We start from the raw sequence: 13109 nt of genomic DNA, 5'->3' as shown, positions 1-13109 counted from the left end.
TTGCTCAGGCTCCAGCAGACTTAAGTAGTTGCTCCGCCGCATGTGGGATCTTAGTTTTCCAATCAGGGATGGGACCCACGTCTCCTGCATTGCAAGGCAAATTCATAATCACTGGACCACCAGGGAAGTCCCTTAGTTCACATTTTGAGGTTCCAAGTGGACATGAGGTTTTGGTGGATACTGTTGAATCCACTGCAGGTCCCATCGGCTTTGGTTCCATCAAGACTGCATCAGGGGACTTCCCTGGTGGTCCAGTGGTTAAGGCTTCACTTCCCACTGGAGGGAGTGTGAGTTCGAGCCTTGCTTGGTGAGCTATGATCCCACATGCCTCGGGGCCCAAAAGCCAAGACATGAAACAGAAATAATATTGTAATAAATTCAGTAAAGACTTTAAAAATAGTCTGCATCAGAAAACATCTTAAAACAATATTGTATTAGAAGCCCCTCTTCTGTCATGACTCTTGTTTTTCATTATGGGAATGACTTTTTATGTTCATACCCCCAAACTAGACAAAATTTCATGGGGCAGGGCTGCATTGGTCCATGGTCCCCCCCTACCTTCAGTGCTTGGCGCAGGACTGGCCCATGATAAGCACTGAGTGAATGGATGCGTGATGGATGGGTGGTCATATGGACTGAATGTGATAGTATCAGGAGGTGAATTGTGGGCAGGTGATCAGTTTTAGCCGAGGTCACGAGGGTCAAGCCCCCGTGGTGGGATAAGTGCTCTTGAAAAGAGAGGAACAGGGAATTCCCTGGCAGTCTGGTGATTGGGACTCCATGCTTTCACTGCCAAGGGCTTTAGCTCAGTCCCTGGTTGGAGAACTAAGAGTCCACAGGCTGTGTGGCATGGCTAAAAATAAAAAGAGAGAGAGAGAGAGAGGAAGAGACACCCGCACTCCCTCTCTCTGCCATGTGGGGATTCAGGGAGAGGCTAGCCATCTATAAGCAAGGAAGCAGGCTCTCACCGAGATCAAATTGGCCAACACCTTGATTTTCGACCCCCAGCTCCAGAACTCTGAGAAAATAAATGTCTTTTGTTTAAGCCACCCTATGGCATTTCACGATAGCAACACTAAGGTAGTGGGTATGCCTGATCCATCCCATCTGATGCCCACAAACTCCTAGGATCATCCTCCTGTCTCCTTTTCCCCCATGTTCCTCCCGGGGGCTGGGGTGCTCACCACGGTGACCAGATGGTTGAAAAATGGGCTGATTTTCCAGTCAAGGTCACTTGCTCTGGAGCCCAGGTTCCTCCCCTACTCCTTGGCTTTGGGGGGACTTCAAGGAAGCCAGGCACGTGAGCAGGACCTGAGTGACCTCTGGTTGGATGTACAGCAGGTGATAGGCTGTGTTTTTTCCATGGGGACGGTTCCCTAATAGATATCTCAGTGCCGGGTGGTCCTGTCCCCATGTCACTGTCACCACGCAGGCTGAATTCATCAATGTTGGGATCGGTGTTTTCACATCTTACCCTGCTTGGGTCTCTCAGCACTCAGGTGGTCACTGAGAGGGAAGAACATGGATAGTTTTTGAGTCAGAGGCTGGAGAGATTTCCTCCTGGAGCAAGTAGAACTGAAAAAGAGGGAAGAAAAGCCCTTTCATAAAACTGCCAGAATTTCCCTGGAAGGATGTGAAAGATTCAGACAAAAATCATTTCTTCTCCTCTCTGCAATTTCTCAGGGTGAAACTAGTGGACAAAGACACGGGAGGGAAAAGATCATGGGGTCAGCCTGGAGCTCGCTTGGCTCGCTGCCTTTGTAGATCACTGGGCTTGGTAGCCAGTTTGTGGCAGGGAAAACCCGGCAGTGTCTCTGGGGGTCTGTGGTGCCTCCTCCCTCCTGGGTGTACTTTCAGGTCCTTCCAGAGCACAGGGATCCTAGTTGTGCTGGGTGCTTCTCCCCTTCCCCTCACCATCTTGCTGCCTGTGGTCCCCTTTGTCCCAAGCTGAGGTCTGGGGCAGGGGTGACCCCCTCTCTCACTGAAGCCCAACAGAGTTGGGGTTTCTGTTGCCTGCCAACAAAGAATCTGGTCCCAGAGAGTCATCGTGCTTTGTCTAATCGTTTTCTACCAGAAAGCAGCAATGAGTCTTGGTTAAAGTCTCCAAATCAAACTGTGTTGCCCATTTCAGCTATGGAAATGGGGAACCAACCACTTGCTTCTTGCAGCGTGGAACAGCCTCGGCCACTAGGTGGCAGTGTTGCAGCACACGAGGCCCCTGTTGCTGCAGAGGCGACCTGTGGCAGGAGAGAGGAGCCCTGGGTCAGGGGCGCCGATGTGGGGCGGGCCGGGAAGCCAGTGTCCTGGGTTGGGTGCAGGGAGCTACCTCCTCCTTCAGCAATGCTGTCCTCTGTGTTCCTTCATTTCCGGGATGACTGCCCAACACAGAATAAACTCAGAATTAAATTTGAGAAAAAGAGGATTGAGGGATTTTTGGTTTTGTTTTTCCCAAGACTCCCCAGGGTTGTTTTGGTTTTACCTATGACAGGGGTTCATGGCACAACCCCTGGGGCCAGTGTGAGGAGGAAGTTTCTTTCTTACTTTTTAAAATGAAGACTTTATTTTTAAGAGCAGTGTAGGTTCACAGTGAAGTTAAGAGGTATAGAGATTTCCCATACACTCCCTGTGCCCCCCCAACCCCAACCACCCTCGGCGAGGCAAAGGTCCCTCTGCACTTCACTCCCCTCACCACTCACCAGAGGAGGTTTCTATTTCTTTCTTTGTGTTCTCTGTGGGTTTTATTCTGGGTCATAGGATCAGTCAGAAGCAATAATGGAGCCCTTCTTTGCTTTGGTGAAGGGAGGTGACTGAGTCTGAGCAGCAGCTGTCATGGGATCAAACAGAGGAGAAATGTTTTGGGAGCCAGTGGAGAATAGCAGTTGGAGCCTGGACTCTGGAGCCCAATCCTGGCTCCACCCCTCTCATGCTGTGTGACTTTAGGCATGTTTCTTGACCTCTCTGTGCCTTCATTTTTTCAATCAATAAAATGGACATAATTATATTACTTATATAATTATATAAATAATAATGATAGCAATCTGAAAATAATATCCTATCTCATAGGATCAGGTAAAGAGGTGATATAAATAAAGCAGAATGGTGACTGGCACATAGTAGGCACTTCCTAGTTCCTAGTTATTGCTACTGTTTTAAAAAATATTTTATTTGTTTATTTATTTGACTCTGTTGTGTCTTGGTTGCTGATTGCAGGCTTCTCTTTAGATGTGGCCAGAGGGCTTAGTTGCCCCACAGTATGTGAGAACTTTATACCCTGACCAGGGATCAAAGTCACGTCCCCTGAATTGGAAAGCAGATTCTTAACCACTGAAGCACCAGGGAAGACCCTATAACTACTATTATTTTATTCACTGGATCCTACTGATGATACATTTGTGATGATTCCCAATCAATATTGATGTCTTCTTTCTCAAATTTGGCGGCACGCATAACTCATATCAGGCAAGTTAACAATACAACTTTTCCCTTCTTTTATTATCAGGTTTTTAAGTGTAGATATCTTCTCTTTTCAGTTACAATTTTTAGTTCCCCCAAGGCAGGCTGTGTCCTCTGCTTGTCTATTCTGGTCACAACTCTGCACTTCCTGCATCTTAGGGTACCTTGACTTACCTGATTAACTGGAGAAATTAATTCAGACAGAAAATACTCTTACTTTTTTATCCTTTTGGCTGTGCTGCAAGGCATGTGGGATCTTATTAATAGTTTCCTGACCAGGCCCCTGTAGAGGAAGCAGAGTCTTAACCACTGGACTGCCAGGGAAGTCCCCCTCTTATTTATTTTTGTGGTAGGCAAAAATAAATTTTCAAGCAGTTGAATAGCCTAAAGAATTGTAGCAGGGATGTTGAAGGCATCTGAGCTCATGCTGTTTAAACTCTTAAGCCTTAAACAACAGTCTTAAAGATTTCCTAAAGTAGATTTTCTAGGCAACGACTGCAAAGACTACAGTAGTTGCCCAACTACAACTGGGCAATCTTTGTTTCCCTTCCTGTAGTTACTTCACGTGTTCATTTTTGGCATATAGCACTGTGAGCTTTTGACAAATATATAGAGTCATGTAACCAACGCAACAGTCAGGATACAGAACAGTTCCATCACCCCATCCCTAATCCTTTGTTTTGAGTTTTTGCAGTGAAATAGTTAAATCTCAGCCTCTGATCCCTGGCAATCACTGCTCTGTCCCTCATGCCTCCAGTTCTGATTTTACTAGACTGTCACACATATGGAATCGTATAGTAGGTAGCTTTTCGAGGCTGCCTTCTTTTTGGCAGCAAAATGCATTTGAGATTTATCCATATTGTGTGGATATCCATCATTTGCTTTATTGGATAGATGGAAACAACTATCCATCAAGTTGTTTCCCCTTCAATGGCTACACCACCAGATATGTATTTATCCCTTCACCCACTGAAGGATGTTTGTGAAGTTGCATGTGGATGACGTTGTTTAAATGCTGATTCCTGCCAGACCTGAAGGTAGCCTCTCTCTCCAACCACGGCTGCCATTAAATCCCCATTTTGTTCAGACTTGCGTGGTGTGGGTTTTCTCTGAATTGAAGGAATCATTTTTGTTATCAACAAAGGCCAGAAGATGAGAAGGGCTAGTCTGAACTAGTGAGAAGTGCAAAGCAAGGACACTCCACATATGACATTCTGAGTAATGCAGTCACACAATAACAAATCACGTTATTGAGTTTCCTTGAGGTGTGTCCCTGATGGGCAGCAGGAAGTGACACCTTCTTTGTAAAATGCATCTTGGGGGATGAAGTGACTTGTTTTGGTGCATAAATTGAGCTGATGGAAGACTTGGGACTCCAGCCCAGGTGTCTTCTGCCTTTTGTAAGCCTCAGCTGCCTCCCCTATCAGAGAGTGGCAGAGCTGTCAGGGTTACTTAGTGAATTTCCCTCTCTTATTTAAACAATCTCCAAGGTGTCCAATTTAGAATAAATATAAATGGAAATAAGAACAAGGTCATCAACATTTCCTACTGTTTTAACAGCTGACGGTGCCTATAGGAGGTCAAAATTACTGTCACTAAGATCTATATAATCCGTTTAATAACGCTCTTTCTACATCTGGTGCCCTGTGGAAACCTCTCACGTTGGCTTAACAGCTCTTCGCTTTGTTTCTCTGACTGCCTGTATTTCCTTGCTAATGAAAGCACAGTTACCTTAAGGAAGAGATGTGAACTTTTGTTCCAACTTCTGCGTACGGACAGGATCACAGCTGTCCAGGTTGTTAGCCTATACAGTGTCGTATTAGTTAGGTGTCATTAGCTGCTGTAATAAATAAAACCCTAGCAGCAGTTTAACACGTTGTTAAGATTTGTTCTTGGTCCCATCCAATGTGGGTGCCATATTTGGCAGGTGGCTCTCCTCCAGGTGGAGACTTAGGGGTCCAGGCTCCCTTCCAGCTTCTGGCTGCTCTGCCATGACCTAGAGTCTCGGGGTCCCCTGCTTCTCACTGGTTGAAGATAAAAGATACTAATTTTGGCTTCAAAGCAGGACAGGCTCTTATTTCATCGGTCAGAACTAGTCACATGGCCATGCCAGGGGGACAGGAGAGGCTGGGAAGTCCCTGACTGAGCAGCCATATGCAATACAGTGGATAGAAAGTTTCTGCTGTTTTGTTTGTTTGATTTGAGTGAAGAATGGTAAATCCCTCCTCTCTTTTAGGGCACACAGGGTGGAACAAGTGCAGGGTGCAGGGATGTGCTACCCGGCAGTTGCCAGTGGCCTCGGACAGTAGTTTCTCATGTTGTTTTTTGACAGGTAGCCATCCATCTCTCCCACAGACGTGAGGACTTAGTGTCAACATTAGGCCACTCTTCCTTTACCCCACACTCGAACGTCCAACGTCTGTTCAACGCTGTCCTCCCCTGCTTGGCTAGTTTCGGCTTCTTGAAGACAAAGCCTATTCACCCTCACAGTCATGCATGCATTTGGGGAAGACAAAATGGCTCAGGATAACTTTCAAAGACTGGCAATCATTTTCCATCCCTCTGTATCTTTGATCTCGCTGTCTCTCTCTAAAGTCAGCCAGGTCCAGCCATTTCCACTTGTAGTTCTGTTAGTTATGCTTATTTTTGTCTTTCTATTGGATTGGCCAACATGTTTGAGTTTTTCTGTTAAATCCAAACGAACTTGGCCAACCCAGTATGTACCCCATGCCTCTGCTCCTTGAGTTGATCAAATTTCAACAGCAGCAGCTCATTCTATAAAAGATGAGAATTTAGCTGACACTCCTTACTTTCCTTTCTTAGCAGTTAACATTGTATTTTGCTGAAAGTCACGGACACCCCTGGTCTCCATAGCTTGTCAATGACCATCTTCCTTCTGTGTCTTCACATGGTTGCCCCTCTGTGTGTTGTTGTTGTTGTTTGGTCACTACTAAGTTGTGTCTGACTCTTTTGTGACCCCATGGACTGTAGCCCTCTAGGCTCCTCTGTCCATGGGATTTCCCAGGTGAGAATACCGGAGTGGGTTGCCATGCCCACCTCCAGCGGATCTTCCCAACCCAGGGGTTGATCCCGGGTCTTCTGCATTGTGGGCAGACTCTACCATCTGAGCTACCAGGGAAGCTATACTTTTCCTATAATATTCTGTAGTGGAGTTTCTGTAGAGATGTGAGGAAATGAGTGTGCTTGGTCTGTCACTTAAAATTAAATTCCATATCTTTCTTTTTAAGGGAAAAAATGTCAGTATTTCTCTTAGATTAAATAAGCAAGAAGACATGTTCATCCTAGAAAACTTGAAAACGCATAGAAAAATATGATGGAGTCTGGGTTTTGGGCAACTGGATGCAATGAATCTAAAGTGAATCTAAAGATGAAAAATGGGTAAGACAAGCTGATAGAATTTTGATAAAGAGTAACCTCTTGATATTAGTTTGCTAGGGTTACCATAACAAACTACTACAGGTTGCGTGACTTAAACAACTGAAATTTATTCTCATGGTTCTAGAGGTGGGAGGGCCAAGATCCAGGTGTGAGTAGGGTTGATGTCTCCTGAGGCCTCGCTCCTTGGTGTGTAGATGGTCATCTTCTCTCTGTGTCCTCATGTGGTTATCCTTCTGCGTGGGTCTGTGTCCTAATCTCTTCTTCTAAGAACCATTCATAATAGACTAGGGCCCACCCTAACGACCTCATTTGAACTTAATTACCCCTTTAAAACCTCTATCCCTAAATGCAGTCATGTTATTTTTTTCAACTAAAGAACCCCGAAACTGTGATTCAAATAAAATACTTCTGGCTGATTCAGCATATGCTTGTTTCCAACTACGGTCAGATCCTCATTTTACATTGGACCCCAGAAGAAACTTCAGACGGATTCAAGAATTCAATCTAATACTTAAAATTTGTAAGAGGGTAGATCTTAAATTTCCTCACCACCAAAAATATCAAGTGGATTCACATATGTCGGTGGGTCTGAGGCAATGGATATGGTGACTAGTTCACAGCATAAATCATCAAATTCTACACCTTGCATATGTAAAACTTTCAACTGTCAAAAATACCTCAGTAAAGAAAGAATTAAATGTGGGAGTTCCCTGGCAGTCCAGTGGTTAAGACTTTGCCTTCCAGTGTAAGGGGTTAGAGCTCCTGGTCAGAGAGCTAAGATCCCACATGCCTCGTGGCCAAAACCCCAAAACATAAAACAGAAGCACTGTTGTAACAAATTCAATAAAGACCAAAATACTAAAAAAGAAAAAAAAATCTCATTTTTTTTTTAAAAAAAAGCTTTTCAAAGAAGAATTAAATGTAAAAATGTAGACACAAAAATGTATGTACATATACCCATCCATGGAAACATAGTTGAAAGTACAGGTGAGTATATGTTTGATGCTGGGATGCTGGGGAGGATTTTTTTTTTTTTCTGGCATAAAAGCAGCAGTGGGCATCATGAAAAAAAGATCCATATTCTTCATTTTGTTTTTTAAAAATTATTTATTTTGGCTGCACTGAATCTTTGTTGTTGCTCATGGGCTTTCTCTAGTTGCGGTGATAGGGGCTATTCTCTAGCTGTGGTGCTCGGGCTTCTCATTGTGGTGGCTTCTCTTGTTGCAGAGCACCAGCTCTAGGGTGCACAGGCTATGGGTTGTGGCGCTCGGGCTTAGTTGCCCTGTGGCAGGCATGTGAGATCTTAGTTCCTGGGCCAGGGATCAAACCTCTGTCCTCTGCATTAGCAAATAAATTCTTAACCACTGTACCCCCAGGGAAGTCCTTCATTATGTTTTAAGTCTTATACACTGGGCTTTGATGGTGTATGTAGAATATTTGTGCCCCCCGATCTTGCTAGAGAATATAGTCTTGAGACTTCTGCTATCCATTGGCTGGTTTGGTAAGAAAGTAATTTCATGGAGGAGAGTTTGAAGGACAGAGTTCTCTAGGATCTCACTCTGGATTTTATTCTTCCTGTCAAGCTGGACCTTCTGAGAGGTATCAGCTGTCTTGGCTCACATTCCATTGTCTTCTGAAGAATTGTCTGCCTAATGGCCCTTTGCTCTTACACCCCAACTGGTGTGCCCAGCACCAAAGGGAGCCTGCTAATAAGCTCACTGTAGGGATGCTGCTATGTCCCTTGGGGCATTACCACTGGAGGGCTTTCTCTCAGAGCCAGGAAAAGCTTTGCTTCTTGCTTTCATCTTATGAACGGTGTCCAACTAGTGACTTCATCTTGTGTTTTGAGAGTTGGGCAATTCAGAGGCACATTTGCAGTCTCTTTAGTTATTGCCGAAGCTCTTACAATGTAGAGTTTGCTTCCTAAGCTTTCAGCTGGCAGCAGAACACAGTGGCTAAAGGCAAAAACCCTACTCTCTGCCTGGAGCTTGAACAGCTTGGATCCAGTAACCCTCTCTGCCTCTTCCTAGCTCTGGGATCTTAGGCAAGTCTCTTAACCTCCCCAAGCCTCAGTTTTCCCATGTATGTTGTTGTTCAGTTGCTCAGTCGTGTCTGACTCTGCGACCCCGTGGACTGCAGCACACCAGGCTTCCCTGTCCTTTACTGTCTCTTGGAGTTTGCTGAAGTTCATGCCCACTGAGTCGGTGACGCCATCCAACCATCTCATCCTCTGTTGTCCCCTTCTCCTCCTGCCTTCAATCTTTCCCAGCATCAGGGTCTTTTCTGAGTCAGCTCTTCCCATTGGGTGGCCAAAGTATGGGAGGAGCTTCAGCATCAGTCCTTCCAATGAATATTCAGGGTTGATTTCCTTTAGTATTGACTGCGTTGATTTCCTTGCTGTCCAAGAGACTCTCAAGAGTCTTCTCCAGCACCACAGTTTGAAGACATCAGTTCTTCAGCACTCAGCCTTTTTTATTGTTCAGCTCTCATATACATACATGACCACTGGAAAAATCATAGCTTTGATTATACAAATCTTTGTAGGCACAGTAATGCTCTGTAGGCAAAGTAATGTTCCCATCCATGAGTGGGACTAATAATAAAATCCTCATAATCAAAAGATTGTGAAGATGAAAAGTGTTAATACCCTTGAAATGCCTTGAAGTGCTTGGTATATCATAAGGATTATATGTAAATGTTGACTGTGATAACGGGTCTATTCTCATTACCATTATTTCTCTATATTTTATTTTTTTATTATCTCTGTAATATATGGTTATGCTGTGCTGTGCTGTGCTCAGTTGCTCAGTTGTGTCTGACTGTGCAATCCCATGGACTGTAGCCCACCAGGCTCCTCTGTCCATGGGATTTTCCAGGCAAGAATACTGGAGCGAGCTGCCATTTCCTACTCCAGGGGATCTTCCCGACCCAGGGATCAGACCCGAGTTTCTTGCACCTCCTGAATTGGTGGGCGGATTCTTGGCCACTGTGCCACCTGGGAAGCCATATCTAATCCTTAATGGATTTGCTGGTATATGACCCAAGACTTATATGACCCTCGAGGTGATGAATGACTATTCATTTTTGAGTACCAGCGCCCCTCTACTCTTTGAAAGTTCACTTTATGCCACGTCACTTTTATGAAAGACCTACATTAGTTCCATTTTTCACTCATCTGAAAGAAATCTAAAGAGGATTTTCCCTTTTACAAAAAAAAAAAAAAAAGAAAAGAAAAGAAAAGAAAAGAGTGGCGATAGTGTTCAGTGTTGGTTTTGCAGGGAGGAAGGGTGGAGCGAGGCACACAGCCAGGTTCCTTCCCCGGAAACTACGCACAGCAGCCAGGTTCCTTCCCCGGAAACTACGCACAGCAGCCAGGTTCCTTCCCCGGAAACTACGCTCAGCATCTCAGCGTCAAGCAGGTCTCTGGTCTGCAATTCTGGGGCTGGAATCAGAAAACCGTATTTCTCTTATTCAGTTGTCTCCTGTTACTGTCTGCTAATGCTGGCAGGGGAAGAGGAGCGGGGAGGCACATGCTAGAGAAAACTTGAAGACTGGAGCTGGGAGAAGGGACTTACTGCTTCCTGTCCACTTCCTGTCTACTTCATGTCTGCTTCCTGTTTCTCCCCTGCTTCTAGTCTGCCTTTTTTTTTTTTTTTGAAGAGGTTTACTTTATTTATTTAGTTTTGTTTTAGTTTTGGTTGTGTTGGGTCTTTCTGATGCAGTGCCCGGGTTCTTCGTTGCTGGGCATGGGCTTTCTCTAGTTTTAGTGAGCAAGGGCTACTCGAGTGGCACCACGCCTGCTTCTCTGTGTGGTGGTTCCTGCTGTTGTGGGGCATGGGCTCTAGAGCGCAGGCCCAATGGTTGTGGCCCACAGGCTTAGTTGCTCTGTGGCATGTGGGATCTTAGTTCCCCAACTGGGGCTTGAGCCTGTGCACCCTGCATTAGCAGGTAGGTTTTAACCACTGGACCACCAGGCAAGTCCCTCTGGTCTGTTTTTTGTTTTTTTGTTTTTAATCAGTTTCTTGCCCTTATGAATGAGTCATGTTGGCCATTCAGGGCTCCCCAGCTTGAGATTTGAGAAGAATCTTGGGACGAAGGCAAGCATCCCTCCCTCCTGCCTGATGACCTGGTGTCCTCATACATTTCTGCCTGTATGGTCTCTCCTTCTGTTTCAGCCGTGTGAATTTTATCTGGTTGAGAGAGACAAACTCAAGTTTCCCCATCTTACTTTTATATGGGTGCCTTTTGAGTTGGATAGTTTTTGCTACCTTTTCTGAGTTATGTGGTCTGTGACTTGTGTTTCAGATGCAGAGGTGGGAAAGTGTGTGGTCCCTGGGGTACAACTAGGGGATACAGTTGGGGGTGGCTGCAGACTGAGTGGGGATGTATAATAAATTTCACCACGGCTGGTGGTTAATGACTAAATAAGCACATGCAATTCTCCTCCTTAATCTGAGGGCATTTGGTCTGACTTGCTGCACTGGCTCCTCCTCCTGAGCCTTTAGGTCATGTGATGCGGTTTACAAGTAGCAAGGCTCCGCTCAGTTGTGTCCGACTCTTTGCGACCCCATGGACTGTAGCCTACCAGGCTCCTCCGTCCATGGAATTTTCCAGGTAAGAATACTGGAGTGGGTTGCCATTTCCTTCTCCAGTATTTATTGCTACCATACCTTAAAGGTATGGATCACTGGCTGCTTTGCCAGCAGCTGCATTGTGATGCTCTGGGCCAACTGTATCTATATTCTTGCTCTACCTGGGAATCCAGGCTGATACGTGGGGTGGGAAACAGTCACCTGTGACTGCAGAGTGATAAAAACCTCACTAAGTCTGCAAAGATTTTGTCCATGAACTTGGCCCTGTGAGCCTTGAGCTCCAGCTCCTTCGCTGACCTTCCCGTGGCTAACTCCTTGGCTTCATTGTAGAACCACCAGACCAGTTGGCCCTGGGGCAGTGCAGAGAAGTGGAACATCTCTGAAATTGGACAGAACTGGTTTGACCCTTAACCTTGACCATGTTCAAACTGCTTAATTTCTCTGTGCCTCAGTTCCACCATTTTCCAAAAGGGACAAAGACTATTCATCTCACAACCATTGTGATAATCAATGAATGTAGCAGTTGTATATGCCCAGGTTAGCACATCGCCAGTGTTCTGTAAATGCTATTTCTCCTTTAAGTGATATTTTTTTTTCCCTCCATGTGAAAATTGCAGCTCTTGGCTTGGCAAACCTAGCAACCAGCTTAGTGACCACAGGGATGTGATATTTGAGAGGAAATGAATGGAGTGATAATGTGATGGGCCAATGATTTGTTAATATTAATGGTATCTATTAACAACCCTGGGAGGAAGCCAAAGAAAGGCTCAGAAGAACACAGAGAGATTTAGTCTCTTAAGCATTAAGCCAAGGCACTCTTAATTGATGGACATGCACTCAGCACATATTTGTTTTGTTTCTTCTGCTAGATCCTGGATATGCAGCCATAAATTGGGTGGCAAAGTCTCGGCTCTCATGAGCTTGAATTTTAATAAAGAGACTTGATAGAAAATAAGTCAACAAGTGAAAACACAAAGGCTAATTTCAGATGGTGAGAGTGGCCTTGAAGAAATATAACAGGATGGACTGAATAGTGACTGGATATATTTGTCAGACTCTAGTGGAGAAAACAGAAGCCACACTAGTTATTTCCACAGAGGGAATTTAATCAAGGGAATCAGTTAGTCATGTGATGGAAGATCTGTGAAACGAAGTCGGGCATGGTAAATGCCTTCTGGGAATGGTAAAGTAATCCAGAAATTAATTACAGCAGGAAGCTGTTACCAATTGGACTGAAGGGACAAAGTGGGAAAATTGGATTATCAGAACCCAGAAGCTGGAACCGTCTAGTAAGTATTAGAACTACTGCCTAAGAGAGCTATATTCATGGTGGGAGCTCTGATGGGGCTGGACAGTCTCTGCCAGTAAATACTGGGAGATAAGGGGGAGAAATACCTCCCATGCTCCATCTTCTACCAGAGCATCACATTGGCTGATCTCATCCAGAAGCCAGGGAGCAAAGGAGCTTGGGAAATGTAGTTCCCTATGATGCAGAGAAGAGCAGAGATAGGGCTGGAGTGCCTGTTCAGAGAAACCTTTTCTGAGTTAAGAAATCCTGGTGGGAAGGAGCCTGCTGTACTCATAGGTGGGTGATGGACTTCCCCAGCAGGTGCAGAAGTTCACAGAGGAAGACACACAAACATCATGGAGATAGACTGGAAAGCA

The 13109-nt window shown here is 45.1% G+C and overlaps 1 protein-coding gene across 3 annotated transcripts in view; it reads left to right on the top strand.

Moving 5' to 3' along the window:
* TMEM132B (transmembrane protein 132B) overlaps window positions 1-13109 on the top strand; it is a 399927-nt gene that overhangs the window by 147574 nt on the left and 239244 nt on the right. The window contains exon 1 of one of the 3 annotated variants that reach the window (XM_069557619.1): window positions 10223-10271. The exons of the other annotated variants lie outside the window; for them this stretch is intronic. The gene's annotated coding sequence lies outside the window, so the exon portion shown is untranslated. Of the gene's footprint in view, window positions 1-10222; window positions 10272-13109 lie in introns of those variants that run through there. 3 annotated transcript variants of the gene reach the window in all.

Source organism: Ovis canadensis, chromosome 17 (assembly GCF_042477335.2).
Source record: "Ovis canadensis isolate MfBH-ARS-UI-01 breed Bighorn chromosome 17, ARS-UI_OviCan_v2, whole genome shotgun sequence".
Classification (NCBI taxonomy): domain Eukaryota; kingdom Metazoa; phylum Chordata; class Mammalia; order Artiodactyla; family Bovidae; genus Ovis; species Ovis canadensis.
The sequence above is the reverse complement of the archived record's forward strand: the minus strand, read 5'-3'. Positions and strand labels throughout refer to the sequence as shown.